Source organism: Lineus longissimus, chromosome 13, assembly GCF_910592395.1.
Source record: "Lineus longissimus chromosome 13, tnLinLong1.2, whole genome shotgun sequence".
NCBI classification, from domain to species: Eukaryota; Metazoa; Nemertea; class Pilidiophora; order Heteronemertea; family Lineidae; genus Lineus; species Lineus longissimus.
Window position 1 is genome coordinate 7650653 of NC_088320.1, and position 21893 is coordinate 7672545.

General features: G+C 44.8%; 1 protein-coding gene across 4 annotated transcripts in view; it reads right to left on the reverse strand.

The window, feature by feature from the left end:
* Positions 1 to 21893, reverse strand: part of LOC135497863 (poly(rC)-binding protein 3-like) — a 210199-nt gene that overhangs the window by 125443 nt on the left and 62863 nt on the right. The window lies entirely within an intron of this gene.

The window sequence follows — 21893 nt, forward strand, 5'->3', positions numbered from 1 at the left end:
ATCTCGACTTTAGTTGCCATAAAAAACCTCTCCTTTTTCCCCGATCTCGACTATAGTTTCATAACCTGTCCAACTCAAAAGACTGTAGCTTGAACAGAGAAGAGTTAGATTCCTCGAAACCGCCATAGAAACGATCTTCTACCTGCACGCCATCTATCAGTGGGCGGGAGACGATATTTTCAATGAGGAACCTGCACAACAAAACCTGCCAATAGGGGGCCCTGCAGGCAAGTGGACCATGGTTGTATTTAAATGAGAAGGCCATTTCCCGGGTCAATGATCTTTGAATATTTCATCCCTTAATTACTCTACATGGGGAAATAACACCAAAAATGTTGTTTTATTGGTCCTTATTTCTATTTGGATGAGTTTTAGGGAGAAAATCAACAAAACTTAATTTCAATGGAAAAGGCACTTAGTACTGGTGCTGCCACCTGGATTTTTAGTTCTGCAGGTTCCTCATTAAACTCAATCGTGTCAACGGTGAATATTAACGCATAGGGGCTTTCGGCAATGGAGGCAGTTAAAGGGTTAACATGAATCCCTGTCATGAAATTTTTGTACGAAATATCATATTTTCATTTTGCGAAGTGGTTTCCTTCTAATCTTGACAACCAAATGATATATGACACAGTAACTTACAGTAGAACCTCTCTATTAAGGACACCCTTGGGACCGACAAGTGATGTTCTTAATAGAGAGGTGTCCTGATTAGAGAGATCAGATTGAATCGAAACACCTAAGCTGGAACCAAAACTAGTGTCCTTAATAGAGAGGTTGTCCTTAATAGAGAGGTGTCCTGATTAGAGAGGTCAGATTGAATCGAAACACCTAAGTTGGAACCAAAACTAGTGTCCTTAATAGAGAGGTTGTCCTTAATAGAGAGGTTGTCCTTAATATACAGGTTGTCGTTAATAGATAGGTTGTCCTTAATAGAGAGGTTGTCCTTAATAGAGAGGTGTGTGCTAAGAGAGGTTCTACTGTATACGTACAACATCACGTGTCAGGAAGGTGGATAGATGCCTCATATTTTTATCCAACTTTGAATTATTGCGATATAGTCTCCTTATCATTCCGTCCATGGACAACTTTATGATTTATAACGAAAGCAATCTACTTGGGGAACGCTATTACGCCGCCGATCATCAGCTGCGATGGTTCGTTACATTATAACCACCGTTAATTTACTGTCGTTGAGATCGGGCCGAGGCAATAAAAACGTTACACGCAGGTGAAATCAGGCAATGGCGATATTAGGTACCTGATTTGAATAAAACGTCTCGTGATGCACTGACGTGTATGGAAATGCTCCAGGTTGGCATGTCGACGTTCATTACGAAAAGCAGATTGAGGATAATTGGTTGGAGAAACGTCCGGTTTCGGCCTCGGGAGGATGAGACGTCCTTGATCAGAATCTACAACGACTTCTCACCACGCAATACACGGTTCTCCTAAAGGCTTACACCGTTCTTTCCAAATTTTAAAATCGCTATTGAATTTGATGATTTCCAATACGCACTGATTATAAATTTCAACATTCAAGTTGTTTAGACAGATATACATATACTGTATGTACATACCAAGTTTCACCAAACTTGCATGCATGATAACTGCACTACAGCATTGAGTATAACTGCATTTTCATTTGCCTGACCTACAGACATATACGAACGACCCACCCCTTTAACCCCTTGAAAACCCGATCTCGACTTCAGTCGCCAAAGAAAAACTTCTCCGTTAGCCCGATCTCGACTATACATGTAGTCACCAAAACTCACTCGGCATCCCTTCACATAAAACACTTACTACAGCTTTGTGCAACTGAGGTATTCCGAATGACAACTTTTGTCACGTACTGCGGTAACTGAGCATGATTTTCATTTAAAGTTTTCAAGGGTGAAAATTTGAGCTCTGTGTGTTTTTTGGCGTCAAAGGTGATGTAAACAACATTTTCCTCCGGAAACTCGGGCTTTATGGGGTGGTATTTCCGCAGAAACTCGGGCTCCAAAGGGTTAAGTTGAATATGGTCGGTAAATAGTGTGACCCATGTGAACTGAACAAAACCCCTGTAAGTGCCATCATCATTTTCGACAAAGTAATATTAGCATTCCTGTAATATTAGCATTCCCCCTCGGAAATTGCCTCTGCCACGAACAATGCCTGCAACTAGCATTGAATCATGCCATCACTATTTTTTCCGACTTTCGAATTCTTCCGCCTTGGAGAGTCCGGGAATGTTTTTCAAGAAGCAATCAGCATGGCACCTAAAGAACATGCACTTCATCTTGGAAAGGAAATTGCTTGATGGTCAACCGATTCAGATGAGGTGAAGAACAGCGATGGACAAAGTGTCGCACAGATTTGAGAAATTTAAAATATAGCACGCTAACAAATTGCGTATTGGACATGTCTAGAAATGTGTGTTGTCTATGACAACCACTAGGCCTCTGGGGCAACAAGGGGGAGCTGAACTTGAAAGTTGGCTTAGTAAAACGAGCCCGCTTAAGGAAGCTACTGCTAAACACAAATCAAAAGATAATTTTTTCCAAAGATTTTTCACATTTTTTATTTTGGCTGCAACGAAATGTTTTCAAGTCTTACCGATAAAAAATAAAACTTTTGCAATATATATTTTTGCAAATCAATATTGTTTGCCAATAAGCTGAAATAAAATCCCTGTAAAAATTGGCCATTTAAGATTATTTAGAAGAGTCTTGTTGTTAAAGATTTTTTTGAAAGTCACTGGATTATACAATTCCCTTTTTAAAGTGAGTTGACAATATTTTCCAATTGCCCCCCCCCCCGTGCTCTTCCTTGTCATCAGCCCCATAAAATTAACTTCCACATCACTTTAAATTTCAGAACCAATTTAAGACCTGCTCTCCTGCGTCTCGCGGGAGCAGTTTGCCTAGCCATTCATAATAGCCAGGAATTAGGTGAGCCCCAGCAGTCAGATACGCCTGAAAGAACAGAATGTGGAAAATGCTGCCCTCGAGGACAATCCAACACCAAACCAGAAAATAGGTGTTGTCACTCGAACAAAACCTACTTTGCAACATCTTATAAGCTATCAATCATGTTACGATGAGAGAAATATTAGTTAAAATATGCCGCGTCCAAGCAACTTGGCCGCAATTTCTGTAGCGACGACATAAAAAAAGCACACAAGTTCCCGCAATGTACAACTGAGGCGAGCTTTATAGATATTCAAACATGATTGCTTCATCATGGTTCTGTAACATGAAAGCTTTTAACGTGAAATTGAAAAGTTATGTTGTGCCGAGTTTCGCATTCTTTCTGACATTTCATAATATTGAGTGCAATTGTGGAACCAAGTGAAAGGAGATGTTGACTTGTGGAAAATCCATCAATGATATTTTTTTTCGCTAAGAGTGGACTTTACAAGAAAGGTTCCTGAATGGCATTAATGGAGAAGAATCAATACATTGAGAAAGGAATCAAAATCTCCATTAAAGGCCTACACCCTCCTTAAAAAAAATTGAAATTTGTATTTGAATTTGAAATTTTCCAATTGCATGAATATGTTCTGAACATAAATGTCAAAATTTTCCTTGTCTTGAAAGATATACAAATATCGTTCAAAGTTTAAGAAAATTTGCATGTGTGATAAAGGTCCTATTGCATTTTTTATAAACACATTCCTGACAGTATAGATACAAACTGCCCATTTCCTTACAAGAAATGGCCATTTTGTTAGTTCATACTTACCTATGGAACACTTTTGCATGTTACTCCATTTGGGCTCAAACACAAGAGTATCCCTTTAATTTTCTAAAGGGAGAACTGAGTTAACAGCTCGGCCGCCAGGCGGCGCCCTGACCGATCCCGCGAGATCGCGCCGATCTCATGCCGCCATATTTAGTCTTTACTCTTGAGCGTTAATAAAGAGTATGTCCCGTTTGTGGGGACGGCGGGAGGGCCGTGTTCCATAGGTAAGTATGAACTAACAAAATGGCCATTTCTTGTAAGGAAATGGGCATTTTGTGTCATTCAAACTTACCTATGGAACACTTTTGCATCGAATCCCAGCAACCTATTGAAGGTGGGAAACGAGGACTTACCTAAGGCTGAGCTGTTGTTCCATCCAGGAGGCACCACCGGCATATTAGCTAAGGAGGACCGCCAGGGGAAAGAAATGGGGAGAACCCGGAGGACCGGTATTTTGATCTCGGTATTACAAACATATTATAGAGAGTAATAGACCCATTCTCCGGAAAGCGCTAGAATTGCGTAATAAAACCATCTTCTTTCCGGCAACAGAGCTTAGAGCAAGTAAGGCATGTTGAAGGGTGTAGAATGAATTATTGCTAAACAACAATAAGAAATTGCGTCCTTTCTAGTCTACTAGGGGTTGCCTGGATGTTGAAGATAGGGCATATCAAAAATGGCGCAAGATGCGCGTTTGACTCTTCAATCGGGCTTCCCCCCCCCTTTTTTTGATCTAGCCAGGATCAAACAACATGCCCCGCAGACACAATCGGGCCGATTGTGTGCATGCCATCTACGAGGGAAGAAACGTCTCGTAGGTAGAAACGAGAGAATGTGGAGTGATTACTCCAACATGCAGCGGAAACGACTTCTTGAAGAGCAACTCCTCGGTAGTTAGCCCAGGAGGTGGCTAGTGCTCTAACTTCGTGCGCTGAGATGTTAGCTAGCGCACGAAGATCAGAGGAAGTCTTCAAGGTGTTGTAGGAAAGACGAATAGTCTCCACAATCCACCTTGAAATAGTGGCGGCCGCTATCTCTCGTTTATTTCCCTCCTTATAGGACAAAAACAAACGCTCTCTCCCCTGGCGGATACCGGGAGGTTTTGTCCTATTTATGTAGAACTTTAGGGCCCTGACGGGACATAAAGTTCTGTCAGGAAGATCATAAGAGATCGTTCCTGACAGAGAGGGAATAGTAACCGGGGGCCGAGAGGCGGCCGGTCCCTGGTTCTTCGCCAGAAATCCTGGTATAAAAGCCAGGATAACCTCCCCTCCCTCTCTAAAAGCCAGCTTCTTAAAAGAAAGTGCATGGAGCTCTGATCTCCGTTGGGCGGTAGCCAAGGCTACTAGAAAGACCGTTTTGAGTGTCAGATATTTCATGGATGAAATAGACATGGGTTCAAAAGGATGCCTCATGAGCACCTTAAGGACAACAGAAAGGTCCCATTTAGGGGTGTTGTGAACCGGTCTAGGACGCTCTAATAACATTCCTCTGAAAAGAGGGGTTATTTGGTCCTCCCAACGAAGATCCCAGGTGCTTAAAACACGGAGGGTAGAAGCGATGGCGGACTTGTACCCTTTTATAGCCGTGACAGATAGTTGTCTTTCCGTGAATAATTCAATAAGGAAATCAACTAATCTGTATATAGAGGGAGAGATCGGATTAACTCCGTTCTCCCTGCACCAGGAAGTGAAGGTAGACCACTTTCCTTGATACACATCAAGGGTAGACCCCCTTTGAGGTGCGGACATGCGCTTGACAGCGATGTCCGAAAAGCCTCTCTGGTGGAGATGCAACTGGATAAGTTCCAGGCGTGAAACTTGAAAAATCCAGGGTTCTGGTGGTAGCATCTCCCCAGGGGGTGCCACAGGAGGTGCTTCCAAGTAGGAAGACTCCTGGGGTGATCTATCAGGAGCTCCAGCAAGGCTGGGAACCAGGCCTGATTTGGCCAGCAAGGTGCGATGAGAGTTATTCTCACCGGATGGCTGGTCAAGATCTTGTTCAGGACTGGTTGGATGAGAGGGAGGGGTGGAAACGCATATGCGTTCAGCCCGACCCAAGAGGCTGTAAGGCTGTCGACTTCCAGGGCCTCTTCGTCCGGAAGTGGAGAGTAATAGATGGGAAGGCGATTGTTCAGCCTGGTGGCGAACAGATCTACCTTCGGAGATTGCCAAAGGCGACAAAGGTCGTCTACAATCTCCTGATGGAGTGTCCACTCTGTCTGAACTAGCTTGTTCTGACGGGACAGGGCGTCGGCAAGGATGTTGCGATTGCCCGGTATGTGTCTGGCACATATCGATACTCCAAGGTCGGCACAAAGATGGTAAAGCTCCCAAGTTAGCTGGCAAAGAATGCCGGACTTTGTGCCTCCCTGTCTCCTGACATATGCTACTACTGTAGAATTGTCGGAGAACAGGGTTACTCTCCGATTCTTCAGGCGAAGGGAAAGAGCCCTCACGGCAAGAAGGACAGCCTTCATTTCCAATATATTTATTGGAAGAATGGTCTCCTCCCTTGTCCATAGACCTCTTATGGACATGTCCCCGTTGTTCAGATGTGCTCCCCACCCTAGTAGGGAAGCATCTGTGAACAGGGACACTTCTGGGGGCGGTGGAGCAAGATCTACACCGCTTTGGAGACGAGTCTCCGACTCCCAGAAGTTCCAGACGTTCTTGAGTAGGTATTGAGGTATCAATACCAACTTGTCTAATGGGTCCCTGTGGGGTTTCCATAGAGACATTAGAAACATCTGGATGGGACGCATATATAGACGGCCAAGGGGGATTTGGTCTGCTGCCGAATTCAGAAGTCCCAAAAGGCTCAAGCATCGCCTTGCGGGAGCTTGAGTCCTTCCTCTGAATTCTGCGACGAGATGAAGAATTTTCTTTATCCTGTCTAGGGGGGGCAGCATTTTCCCTATGGCCGTAAGGAACCGAACTCCAACGTAAACGAAGTCTTGGGATGGTATGAATTCTGACTTTGTTTCGTTGATAATCCAACCTGCGGAAACTACTTTTTGCTTTAGAACCTGAAGTTGTTGCAGTAGTAGTTCCCGCGATTTGCAACGGAGTAGCCAATCGTCTAGGTAGTGATGGAGCTTGAACCCCATCACGTGAAAGGGAGCGACGAAGGCTGTGACTATCATCGTAAAAATTAGGGGTGCCGATGCCAGACCGAACGGCAGGGCCCTGAATTGATACGTCTTTCCTTCGTAATGGAATCGAAGGAAGTGTTGATAGTCTGGATGGATCGGTACATGTAAGTACGCATCCATTAAATCCATCGATACCGCCCAATCGTTGGGCTGTATCGCCGTTGCTATAGACCTGGTGGTTTCCATCTTGAAATGAGGAACATTCAAGAAGGTGTTTAACCTGGAAAGGTCTATGATCAGCCTCCATGTCCCTGCTTTCTTGGGAACCAAGAAAACGTGGCTGTAAAAGCCGGGGGAGCATGGATCTTGAAGGACCTGGATAGCTTGCTTCTCCAGTAATGTCGCGACCTCTGCTTGGAGGGCAGAGGCCTTGACTGGGTCCTTCGGTGGCTGAACTGGGGTTGGATATATGGTAGTCGGGGGGGTACGGTTGAAATCTAGTTTCACTCCGTACCTCAACATGTTTGGGACTGGGGACCCCTTTGGGCACCAATCGTCCCAAATGTCTGCAAATTTTTGCAGACGGCCCCCGACTACCGGAGTCGGCTCCTTTTTGCGTCCGGGAGGAGAAAGGAGGGGGGAGTCACCTCTTCCGGCCAGCACCCCTTGGGCGAAAGGAGTGCTTAGTCGGACCGGATCCACCCTGGTTAGAGGAAGTATTTTTCCTCTTTCCAGTCCGGCGACCCTCCGCTTCCCGTCGGAAGGATCCAGCAGGAGCAGGCTGACTAGGCGGGGTAGGCCTAGGCAGGACCTGCCTGGCGTACGGGATTGAACCCGATGCCTGCTGGGGCCTCTCTATCTTTCTAGCGTTAGGTAGAGAGGTCTTGGCCCTCTGTGTCGCAGTGGGGGCATATAATTTGTCCCAATCTTTCTGTGCTTGAGCCGCCTCTTGCACAGAATCTGCGAACAGGAAAGAACCGTCCATAGGAGCGGTTCTTAAGGCCCCTTCCAGCTGGAGGGATCTGATGACATTGAGAGAGCCCAGTGCGGCGTCTCTACGGAGTAGGACGCTATTTGCTGCGGTCTTGGCGGACAGCGCAATAGCGTGCCTAATCGAATGTGACAAGGATGTCACAAGCGATTTTGTGTCATCAGATAGTGACTCATTATCTTTTAGGGATCTGGCTAGGGCCAGGTTAGTGTGCTCTGCGTAGGAGAGCACCGCTAACGTGTTTTTGGCCAGACCCTCTTGTGCTCTAAGGTCTCGGTAAGCCGAGGAGGAGGTCACCCTAGGCACGAGTTGGTCCAGCTGTACATCGTCCTTTAATATGGAAGTCGATGCTGCAGCTGGACAGCCGGCCGAGCTGACTCGATAATAGTCAGCGCGGTACTGCCTAACGGGAGGAAGTTGTGCCGTGAACAACTTCCCCGGTTTACACCAAGCTTCCGGTCCGACTGCCGGAAGGACAGGGATGGAAGTACGTTGGTGGGCGCCTTGTGAGTCTCTGATTGTACGCTCCAAAAGTTCAGAGACTGCTAACACCGACGGGGAGGGAGGAAGGAATTCAAGTGCCCGAGTGGAGCCTTGAGAAACCTGTGGATTGGGATCCACTTCCTGTCCCCAGAGTGAAAAGGTCGGTGTTGACAAGGCTGGCAGTTCCGGCGGGGTAGGGCACAGATCCTGCGGGAGGTACGCTCTGATCAAGGATCTGAGTGTCCTCATATCCGACAGGATACTGGCCTCCTCTGGTGACAGCTCCTCCTGATTGGGGGAGCGGTAGCCTGGCTGAGAACTCTCGTTCTCAGAAAATTCCTCTAAAATAGAGGAGTCGGATGGTGGGTATCCGATGGGACCAGGCGCACCAGAGGAACCGGAACCCTGCTCCAGATGGCTGAGTCTATCAGAAAGACCTGCTACCATCTGGATGAGCTGGGACAGTTGCTGTCCCGACTCGGGTTCCGGACCCGACGTGCGGCTTCTCTCAACGACGGGCGGTTGAGGCGAGGGTGAGCGCATAAGCGAACCCTGGAAGCCGTATGTGCGGGCGAATGGGTCTTCCGGAAGCGGAAGTTGCCCATATTCTGAACTAGAGTTCAGATGTCCTCTCTGCGTAGCTCGTTCCATGGGAACGACGCCTCTGCTACGAGGAGGGGGTGGCACTTCCGGTTGGTTCCACCCAAGAGGTTGGCCAACGTAGGAAGGTGCCTGCATTTCCGGTAGGACGAAGTCCGAAACCGGAAATGCCCGTAACTCCTTCGCCGGTATGGAGCTACCGGAAGCCCTTTTAGAAGGAGGTACGGAGGGCGGAAACGCTGTTACCGAAGACGCATGGCGTTTCGGAGGTGGCGTTATAAGGTCCGGCCCTACTCTACTGTGTCCGTGAGGACTGGGGTTATTTCGCAGTAAAGACTGAGAAAAACCCCCAGTAGAGTCTTCGGTTACTGAAAAACGGGAACCCGCGTCAGTAACCGGAACTGCAATCGGCGGACCGGAAGCAGGGTGCTCCCGCGGGTACAAAGGGCTTGTACTCGGGGGAGCGGACGACAGGGGAACCGGAAGGTTCCCTGAGGTCCGGGGTATATTAAACCCTTGGAGACTTATTGGATGTAAGTCTCCCTTGGGACCACAGACATTAATAATGTCAGATCCCGCATCCTTCGCAGCCGCGGCCGGAACCGGAACTCGGCTGACGGAAGGGGTGGTGGCGGGAGGTTTGCTAGACCTCCGGGTTATATGCCCGGAAACGGAACCGGAAGAGGGTTTAGGCGTCTTCGCGGCCCGTTTCCCGCCACCAGACGCATTCCTTTGTGGTGAGACAAAGGATGCCGTCGGAGGGGTACGCCATATAAAAAATGGTACCAATGACAATAAAAACACTGGGAACCCCAAGTAGGCCAGAAAGGACGCAATAATTAATGGAAAGGAAAACATGCCTACTTGAATTAAACACTATTGCAATGGATCTGAGTCTTGTTCATTACAATAGAGCGGAGAATAGCCTACTTAACTCTACCCTACCAAGATCAAAATAATGGAGCCGGGTCGACTAAGCTAGCTAAGAAAATGTCTATAATTAAATAGACTGGACAATACTAATGCCAAGATAAGTTTGGCGGTCTACTCCGTAGGTGAATGAACCCAAAAATCGTCTAGACTTGGCTGGTTGAATTTGGTTTTAAATCGAATTCACGGCAGCTTTGAAAAAACGATGTGCTTCGTAGAAGCACAAGAGTAAAGACTGAATATGGCGGCATGAGATCGGCGCGATCTCGCGGGATCGGTCAGGGCGCCGCCTGGCGGCCGAGCTGTTAACTCAGTTCTCCCTTTAGAAAATTAAAGGGATACTCTTGTGTTTGAGCCCAAATGGAGTAACATGCAAAAGTGTTCCATAGGTAAGTTTGAATGACACAAAATGTGCACATGATCCCCTTTAACCAATGTACCGCTGCTGCGGATAGCTTATTGCAATATTACGACATCAAGAGGAATTTCATTAGCGAGGTCGGCTGCTAACACCTGATTAGCGATTCCCGATCCAAGAATTCCATTTTCCGAAACCGTTATTTGAAATGTCATCAACACTAAGTGGTAATTGCAAAACCTGCGGAAAGAAATCAAAGTGGCTTTCGCACTCTTAGAGAAAATTTTACGAGGTTCAGTCATTCACCAACACCAGTCTTCTTTTTTTTCATACGAAATGATAGATATGGACTGATGATTTCTCGATATCCTTTATATAACTTTTCAATATCACTCAACAGCACAAAGATGGCTTTTATGACAAGATAGCTTTGACGAGGATACGAAACTCTCTGTCGCAAACAATTTTTTTCAAATGAATGATGAAAGCCTTCTGCATGATGAGTATTCAGACAGTAAGCTAAGATGTGTTTGAAAGTCAAGTAAGTGTGCAATCAAAGTTATTTATGATTATATCTACTCTCTTATTTATAGTATCATTAAAAAGCCGTATTCTTTGTAGCCGGCGCTAATGTTGATAGATTACGAAGTTAAAAACACTACAAATGCATAGAATAATGCATGGAATAATGCATCACCTTACATCAGCCATGGTTAAGGAGCCGCATAGGCTTGTGGATAACACTGCTGGCTACCACACGACAGGACCTGGGTTTCAATCCCGGGGACAACCCAGGATTTTTTTGGGGAATAAACTCGAGTGCTTTTTTAAAGGTACACCATAGGCAGCTGCTAGATAGGCAAGATAAAGTTACACAAAGTCGCCAATAGGGGTCTCTCACATCTCACAGCACATTAAACTATTCACGCTTGTACAATGAATAAATCTAGTGCTGAATCTAATAATACATACATAATAAGCTTTTTAGTGAAAAACTAATGATATTCACCCAATGTCAGATTTTTGGATTTTCTAGGTGGCTCTAAACATTCTCATTCAAATTATCTCAGACTTTTTAAGCAAATAACATTCGATATTTGTGATATTTGGGTTATTTCTCAACATTTAAACTTCTTGGTAATCAGAGGGTTAATGATATTTTTGCCCAGAAATCATGTTTTTGGGTTAGTTCCAACTATGCTAATACATAAATACACCAGGGCAAGGAAAATACCCCACCTAATGAGTCACATGAGTAACGTGCCGGGACTCTACCTCTGCCCAATGACAGAGCCAATTAGCAATTAGCGCCTAACCGTAGCGGCATGCAAAAAAGATCATCAGGCCTTAGAGGAGGAATACTCCCTTGAGAATAACCTCTCAAAGTGCAGAGTGAACGCAAAAGAAGAAGAACATCGGAAAATGCTCGTAGGAAATTCGCTTTAAACACACGTTTCCAATCAACGAGAATTCTATTGCGACACCTGAATGGATCGTAACGTCGTAAAACACCGCCGTTCCAGAAGTGACATCATCGTCGTTTCAATCTAATTTCACGATCCGCGCATACAAGGGAAGCCGGAGCTTTGTTGCCTAGCAACGTAGCGCTAGGTGTAATGAAAGCATGATTGGGTCTCTTGAAGAAATTCCGCCGTGTTGGTCCAGTGATCGGGTGGGATGTCCTGTAGCTAGCAACCACGCTGGTGATTATGCCATGTCCTCGCTCATCTGCTTGGAACTGAGACGCTGAGTGCACAGAAGGCTGTCCATAAGCTCTGTCTAATGACTTCCCCAAGGTTCAGTAGAAGTTAAACTCGATACCGTAACTACTCTACTTCCTCAAGGTTCAGGCCATGATTGATAGGTGTCGCGTTCACATAATTTCTCGGGACTCTTGGCTGTCATACTGAAGATCTCTAGCCTAAGATTAGGATGATATGTGTACCATTAGTTTATACCCAAATGTAGATTTACTTCAGGGCGTCAGAGTTCTCCAGTGTGCTCTTCCTCAGCGTGCAGCACCCGGGCAAATTGAGGTTTGTCGGTAGACACCGGCGTTTTGGCAAGATGTTGAAATCCTGAAGCAATAAGAACTCCAGGTCCACATTTACATTGAGCAGATTCTCGTACACCTAATCTTTGAGGCTGTTTTTCAAATTACTACACTCAGTGCTCCCTTAACTTGAAGGTGTGGATCTCTTAAGAGGTCAGCAGGTCAGATGATTCATTACTCCGAAGTGTTACCAACGATCTCTCCCCTTGGTGATTTCATGACAACGCCGTTCTCCTGTCGCTAAATCACACCACAATGGCGAGAATACCTCAGCTGAGTCATTCCTGCCCTAAGGGGGAACACTGATCTTGCATTCATTGTTTTATAATAGAGGCTGTGCCGACTTCCTCAACAATTTTACCAATTTCACGAATGTGAACTTGGCTGTGCATCGAGGCAAGCATACCACTGCTCACATGGAACTGCAGGGCTGAGATTTCATCATACAAATCACTTAGGTGATGGGCTGTCAGAGTAGCACAGTGGAAACATCAGTACCTGTCATCATTCAATTCCCAGTCGGTCCAGGCACACTCATGTTACAGAGGGTGACTCTCTTCGACGGTGTGGTTTTCCTCTGGTGTCCTCCCGCTTATATTACAATCACCCAATATTGTTTCATCATCATCATCATCATCATCATCATCATCATGTCCCGCAGCCATGCGGCCATTGGGGCGACCCCAAGCTGTACACAATCCGACACCACACGGTTCTGTCCTCGTGAGGCGGATCAGGTCACTGGTCTTTCTTCCAGTGCTTCACATCACATCATCCATCCAAATTCTCTTTGGATGGCCGCTTATTGTTTACACTACAGTGCTAATAATTTCCTAGAAGACGCTCAGCTCTCAATTCAATGTCTTTATTTTACTTAGGTTTGATCAATAGTCAATTGGGTAGGAAGATGACCAAGAAGAAGTTTCTCAAAATTTAACAGGGGGGAAGGTAAACCAGACATACTAGGGTAACTCTCATCGACAGTGTGGTTTTCCTCTGGTGTCCTCCCGCTTACATTACAATCACCCGAAATTGAGGCAAATCGCAATGTATCAGTGATATATCTGGGTCGTTTTAAATTCTCACTGCATTTCCAGTAATACAAAGAATAGTGCAGCTCTATAATGTCCACAAAAAAAACCACAGTATACAGCGACTGAGTTATTAATGACAGGAACTACCCAAAAGGCAGAACAGTACTCAGAAAGAAATATGGGGAGAAAAATCTGACGTTAATGGAACTGCGTGGAATTACCTGGAGGATTTCGGATGAAATAATGGCTGTTGTCAGAGACATGTGTTAGCCCAGGGCGGCGAGCCATTTCACTCGAGATGGTTTGGTCAGACTACAGTGTGTGAAAAAAAAAGTTCACAGAAATATGTTTCAATATGCATGGTAACACTATGACGTTATCAATGGAGACTGCGGAGGGAACCAAGATGGCTCGGTCAGACTACAGTGTGTTGGAAAAAAGCATAATCTGCATTCAACAGTCCAATAACCTTGTTCCCAAGTACTTTGAGATTATGTTATATCATAAAAGTTTTACTTTTGGCCCAGATGCCCTGAAATTTGAAGGACAGATCAGTCGTTAGAGAAATTTCACAGAGTCTGCGAAACCCCAAACTCTACGCCTGCGGAACCCCAAACCCTATGTCTGCAGAACCCCAAACCCTACGCCTACTTAATTGTTCAGCGCCATGATCGAGCTGTTGAACAATGGTTTAGGAGTTCACATTGGCATTTCAGGGGGAGGAGGGGGGTGCTTTGATCAAACTCCCTATTATATAATAATAATAATAAAGATAATGATGATAATAATAACTGTCATTAGTATGGCACTTTTTCGCGGTTTAATCACGCTCAAAGTGCCCCTCTCCACTCCTCAAAAAGTTTTCCACTGTCTCTGGAATTTTTCAAGGCTTGTCTCCGCTCGAAGGGCTTGGGGCAGTTTGTTCCAAAGGAACGGGCAGCAGCTTGAAAATCTGTATATATATGTAGGCGATGCCGTGGTGTGGTTAACTCAAATAGGTCGGATGGATGGTGCATATCGCATTTTATGAATATGAAACACTTCAATCGAAAGTGTTTGGCTGCAAATCCCAAAGCAGAGTCATTGATCAAAAGCTAAACGTTAAAAGCTCACAGTACAGTACTACTCGCATGTCAATACTAAGGACGGCTTGGAATAGAAAGCTTATGCAACGTGCTACTCCCAACTCCCTCCTACGATTTCACTCATCCCATTCAGCTAACAGTATCCATGGAAATGGGCAACTTCTCACTAAAAAAGTCCTTTTCATAAACTCATCACCCCTAAAGCGCTGGAAGATGTAAGGCTTCATTGGCAGAATGTTCATATATCTTACCAAGAATTGAAAAGACTAGTCTTTTTATACATGTATTCTTGCAGTTACCAATGGGCTATACCAGCAGGGTATACACTGCTGTCTATACCCATGAGGAAGGCAGATTGGCTAACACTCCAAATACAGCAGAACCTCTCTAGTGAGGACACCCTCAGGACTGAGAAATGCTGTCTTTATTAGACAGGTATCCAACTGTTACTCACATTGATGAGAGCTTCTTGGCAACTAAGCATGAAGTTAAAAGCTATGCACTTTCAATCTGGCTCCACCATGCTTGGTAGTCCCTCGCACAGGGAACTAGTACCAAGATGCACTCGGTGTCACTTGCACCTAAGAGCGGCATGATCTTTAAAAGGAATGTACAACGATTAAGCAGCGATAATCCACGTATCTAATTGCGATGTACCATCCTTTGTCGAGCTTTGTTGCATTATCGCAAAAACGGCATTTATTAGGAGTCACGTAAACAACCTTTCTATCGGAAAAAAAATCCAAATTTATCATCAGTGCTGCCAAGGACTTATATCTGATGCATTTTTTAATCTTTCGAGCACCAATATCACTCGATCTGAAATAGAAAACCTTTCATCAATGCACTCTTAATCTGGCCTTTCATATTTTCATGCAACAGCGTGCGCCTCAGAAGATTCTGATCAAAACGTATGAATTGATTTCAATCCGTTCTAAATCTCCGAAAATAATCTGCATTGCCATTTTAAGTATTTTGATCTTGTTTCAAAGCTTTATATCATAATACACTGGGGCCCACTCGAATTGCCATGAAAACATGTACTGGGAGATACATGTAGATGGATCTTTCTGACCTCTTAACGCAACAAAATTCTCGTCAACAAGTTTTATTTTGGCATATTACAAAATTTCTATTGGCTGTTCCAATTTTTCCAATATTTTCGTGACAATTTTTTGCAATCTGGGTTGAATAAAATCCCCAGGAAAATGTCCTGGTTTACGGCAATATAAAATGAAACATGTAAGGTAGAATGGGGTAATTGTAGCCCCAGTTAAATGTAGCCCCTGCCTATGATATTGATTGATATCCCTATGCATCAAACAATCCAGGGGCTACAAATACCCCCATTCTACCTTACATGCAAGCAGTTATACTCTGCGCATCTTTTGGCTCTTCAACCGTCTCAAGCCACCATAAATCCAAAACCAAGAGATGATTTTTCTTCATCAGTCCATAACCGTCGTGATCAAGATGTATGCATTTGTCACAAGCCGCAGGTCACTCGCCCCCCTGGTTGCCATGGCAACCTAATTACCAACCTCCTCAAGACAAAAGTCACCGCGCTAACGAAATCAGGAAGATTTCCGCATGAAAATTAAATTATAAGCGCAAAGATTTTATTGAGGATAGCGCTCAGGAGCCAAGAGGTGTTTCTGTATGGAGACAGCGTAATCAAGATAAGTGAAAGATGGAGAGATCTGGAGCGAACTGGCATATGATCAGGGTGGGGAGTCAGTGTTTTTTTATAAGAAAGACGGGCTAGTCTGAATGTCATAAAATCATGTTGTTAAACAAGCCCTGTCAGAGAGTTACGCATCCTTCCCAATCCCACTCCCGACATCATTTCAGGTTGAATTACTCATATCTCGCGATATAAACAACTCCAGCATATCTAACGCATTAACCATTTTCTTTCAGCAGCAAACACGATATTTATTCTATCGCCAAGTGAAAATGAGAATACTCCCAAATTTCAGCATCGCTGAAATTTGATGGTTTAAAGTACCCGTGGTCAACGTACAAGGTCACCCCAATCGTCACATAGCTGGATGACGACAACGACGACAACGAAAAACTCTAAACAGCTACCATCTCCTGTCAGAGTGGTGCAGCGGAAACATCAGCACCTGTCACCTCGGAGGTCACAGGTTCAGTCAGTCTCGCTATCCCGTGATTGAGAGGGCAACTATCTTTGACAGCGTAGTAGGTTTCCTCCGGGGTCTCTGGTTTCCTCCAACTTAAATTACAATCGCCCAATGTTTATAGAGCTTATAATGTCCTAGTTGACACTCAACTCTCAACCACAGGCCACTGAATCAAGGGTCAGTAAGGGGTAAAAAGATTGTAAAATGTCCATGAAGGGTTAAGGAATAAGAAGGAATCTGCAGAGGTCTCATGATAGACCAAATGGTAAGAAACTTCAGCAATTTTATCACTTCACAGCTTTGCCCGGCTGTACATTAATGCACTTCACAATGTACTGGGGGCCCACTTGTGAAGTGGAAGTGTCCTACCTTTCGGTCTCTTTGAGACCTCTTTGGATTTCTTGCTCCCTCTTCTGCCTGAACCCTTTTTACAATGATTTGACCCCTTACTGACACTTGATCCAGTGGCCTGTGTCTCAACTCAGTACTTACATCTCCCCTGAAATCGAATGCTTCATTGTTTCACATCATGGTCATTCAAATCTTTCACAACATCCACTTCACCACCCCATTAAAATGCCACCATCCCTCATCGGTGCAAATGATAGGATCAAAATAATCATAGCATCTCATTTTGTTGTCATTCCAATTGATATATAGATCGTGCTAGCGGTAGTTTCCAGGGAATTATGGGTAATCTAATGGAAATACGCAGCGTGACTCTCTCAAGTTCTGCCAGTGCTGAACAAATTCTTTCAGAATTAAGACTGATTTCATTATTCGTGAACTTTACAAAACCTCCCTAATGATTATTTCCTTGCAACACGACACCCTTCCTTTCCGAACCTCTTCTAGTAATCGCTGAAATCCTTCCTCCAGAAATTTACAAAATCTTCTCGATGGTTCATAAAGCCGATTGAAAGTTGCACCAAGTGGCCAACCCTGCCTGCACCCGTACCAAGAACCCCCTACCTCCTGATAACCATCGTCTATTTTATGATGCACACCTATGACACCCACAGGATTATGTTAACTCGGTTAATGCGACATATATCAGATGAGCAGGTTATAAATTCATGGCGCTGTTGCGTATCTCATCATAATGAATTGGCAATACGCCGCTAATAAGCGAAGAGACTAACCCTTGGAGGGCATAGGGCGTGAAGATTACGCATGAATTGGCATTTGGGGTTCGTGGAATAGTTATAAACTCATCTGAGGTTTCTGGTATGCATGAATTGGCATGTGGGGTTCATGGAATAGTTATAAACTCATCTGAGGTTTCTGGTATGCATGAATTGGCATGTGGGGATCATGGAATAGTTATAAACTCATCTGAGGTTTCTGGTACGCATGAATTGGCATGTGGGGTTTGTGGAATAGTTATGAACTCATCTGAGGTTTCTGGTACGCATGAATTGGCATGTGGGGTTTGTGGAATAGTTATGAACTCATCTGAGGTTTCTGGTATGCATGAATTGGCATGTGGGGTTTGTGGAATAGTTATGAACTCATCTGAGGTTTCTGGTACGCATGAATTGGCATGTGGGGTTCATGGAATAGTTATAAACTCATCTGATGTTTCTGGTACGCATAAATTGGGATTTGGGGTTCGTGGAATAGTTATAAACTCATCTGAGGTTTCTGGTATGCATGAATTGGCATGTGGGTTCATGGAATAGTTATAAACTCATCTGAGGTTTCTGGTATGCATGAATTGGCATGTGGGGATCATGGAATAGTTATAAACTCATCTGAGGTTTCTGGTACGCATGAATTGGCATGTGGGGTTCGTGGAATAGTTATAAACTCATCTGAGGTTTCTGGTATGCATGAATTGGCATGTTGGGTTCATGGAATAGTTATAAACTCATCTGAGGTTTCTGGTACGCATGAATTGGCATGTGGGGTTCGTGGAATAGTTATAAACTCATCTGAGGTTTCTGGTATGCATGAATTGGCATGTGGGGTTCAAGGAATAGTTATAAACTCATCTGAGGTTTCTGGTACGCATGAATTGGCATGTGGGGATCATGGAATAGTTATAAACTCATCTGAGGTTTCTGGTATGCATGAATTGGCATGTGGTGTTCGTGGAATAGTTATAAACTCATCTGAGGCTCCTGGTATGCATGAATTGGCATGTGGGTTCGTGGAATGGTTATAAACTCATCTGAGGTTCCTGGTACGCATGAATTGGCATGTGGGTTCGTGGAATGGTTATAAACTCATTTGAGGTTTCGGGGACCCTCCCAGTTGGCCATGAGATAAAAGCCAAATCTCATATCCAGTGTGCGACCGTCAGTGTCAGTATTTAGTTGCTCTTTGCTGGCGTTTGGAGACACGTCAGCACTACCAAACATGTACAAACATTTTGTGGCAAACACGATCTAACACAAAACTTGCTGATGTTTGCAACTGCTGTCCAGGCTTCAGAGGGGAGAGTGAATCACCTTTAGGGAGCCAAGACCTCTCCTGGTCAGAATACAATCAACTTGAATGATGCACAGTCTCAGACATGGTCATGTGGACGCAGATGCTATCAATCTTGTCTATATCTCCGAAGTGCATCCTCACTAGACAGAACAATAGAGATTGATGATGAATCCCGGCTCTCATGTCAGGGTGACTGCTGATCAGGAGACCCTATAGCATACAGATTCCTTTCCAAACTAATGACGGCTTGGGAGACTGTGAGTTATGGCTGTCGGGAGGAGGTATCGATTTTAGGTGTGCCCAGATATAGTGCCTACCTTGACTCTCTGAAATTTACGGCAAACCACCAAATTTTGGCAAGCACTTTCTTGGGCAGATTTTGGCCAGCGGTGTCTCAGGGGTAAATGGTGCACCCCACTTCTCCTCGGAGCATGTGGGCAAAAGTGGTCCACTGTTTCACATATCTGCATCACAAATGTGTCAATTAATGTCTCAAGGGTTATTGGTGCACCATAATTCTCCATAGAGCCTGAGTGCGGGGGTAAAAGTGGTCCACTGTTGCACACATCTGCATCTCAAAAGTGATTCAATGGTTCACAGGGCACCTCACTTCTTCTCCGAGCCGAATTGTGGTCCAGAGCGGTCCACAGCTACACATCATAAAAGTGGCCATCCATGCCTCAATGGTTGTGCACATCACTTCTCTGAGCCAAAGTGTGACCCAAAGTGCTCTGCTGTACACACACCTGCAATTGCGTCACAAGAGTGCCTCAATGGTTAATGGTGCACCTCACCTCTCCTCTGACCTGAAATGTGGGCCGAAGTGCTCCAAAGCTACACATATCTGCATTACAAAAGTGGCCATCCACATCTCAATGGTTAACTATGTCACCTGACTCGGTCCCTGGAGTCACAGCTAAACTTGCCAGTTAATCTCGAGCCTTATCGTCTCAATGCATTATCCATGTCATTACTGACTTGCATTATTTATCCAAGCTGGCTCTGATTGCAGCCTATGTGATTGATCACTAAAACTTGTGTTTGATTTCGCTGACAATATTACTAAGAACCATTAGGAGCGTTTCCTGTGCAATCTTTTATTAAAGTGTACTATCAGGTTGCTAAACTCGCCAACACTGCAGTTGACAAGTGCTCAACAAGCTAACGTAGCATGATTCTGTAAAGAGCAAGGCATCTCATCAGATTACGTGTGCCTCATCATGATGGCAAAGCAAACATGTTCCAAGGCAGCAGCATCAATATGATAGGTATCTGTAAACATCAGCTGGGACCTCCCCCTCACAATATTCAAAGATGGTGAGCACAATAGTTTTCTTCTCACTATAACAGCCTCATCACTGGATGAGTGCAACGGCTGGATGGGAGAAGTGATTTGGCCCACTATTACAAACATCCTACGACCTCTGGATGGGAGTCAGTGGCTGTGTCCCTACTATTATAACCATCCCCACTCCTGGATGGGAGTCAGTGGTTTTGTCCCTACTGTTATAACCATCCCCACTCCTGGATGGGAGTCAGTGGTTTTGTCCCTACTGTTATAACCATCCCTACTCCTGGATTAGAGTCGCTGGTTGTGTCCCTACTATTATAAACATCCCCACTCCTGGATGGGAGTCGGTCTCTACTATTATAAACATCCAAACTCCTGGATGGGAGTCAGTGGTTGTGTCCCTACTATTATAACCATCCCCACTCCTGGATGGGAGTCAGTTGTTGTGCTACTATTATAAACGGTGATTGTGTATCTCCCCAACCCAGGATGAGAGCAGTGGTTGTGTCGTCCCCACTATTATAACCATCCCCACGCCTGAATGAGACCAGTAGAAACATCCCCTGCCCTGGAAGAGAGTAGTGATTTAAACAGCCCCACCCCTGGATGAAATACCATACTGGAGACATTTGTCCCCAATCTCAAGGTTTGATTACTCAGTGGGATTGCAATCTGTCTCCCGTTAGTTTAGCTGTAACCTCATGCTGATCCATAAGGTCTCTTCCAGTCGTCTGCCTGGATGGGAGTCAGTGGTTATGTCCCCACTACTATAAACTCCCCCACCCCTGGATGAAATAGAGCACCAGAGACATTGGTCCGACATCTCGAGGTTTGATTACTCAGTGAGATCGTAATCTGTGTCCTATTAGTTTAGCTGTTACCTCATCCTGATCCATAAGGTATATTCTTGTCCTCTCTCTGGATGGGAGTCAGTGGTTATGTCCCCACTACTATAAATGCCCCCACCCCTGGATGAAATAGAGTACCAGAGACACTGGTCTCCAATCTCAAGGTTTGATTACTCAGTGAGATCGTAATCTGTGTCGTTTTGATTTAGCTGTTACCTCATCCTGATCCATAAGGTATCTTCTTGTCCTCTCACTGGATGGGAGTCGGTGATTATGTCCTCACTACTATAAACTCCCCAACTCCTGGATGAATTAGAGTACCAGAGACACTGGTCTCCAATCTCAAGGTTTGATTACTCAGTGAGATCGTAATCTGTGTCGTGTTGATTTAGCTGTTACCTCATCCTGATCCATAAGGTATCTTCTTGTCCTCTCTCTGGATGGGAGTCGGTGATTATGTCCTCACTACTATAAACTCCCCAACTCCTGGATGAATTAGAGCACTAGAGACGCTGGTCTCCAATCTCAAGGTTTGATTACTCAGTGAGATCGTAATCTGTGTCGTGTTGATTTAGCTGTTACCTCATCCTGATCCATAAGGTCTCTTCTTGTCCTCTCTCTGGATGGGAGTTGGTGGTTATGTCCCCACTACTATAAACTCCCTAACTCCTGGATGAATTAGAGCACTAGAGACACTGGTCTCCAATCTCAAGGTTTGATTACTCAGTGAGATCGTAATCTGTGTTGTGTTGATTTAGCTGTCACCTCATCCTGATCCATTAAGGTCTCTTCCTGTCCACTGGGTCGTGGTCAA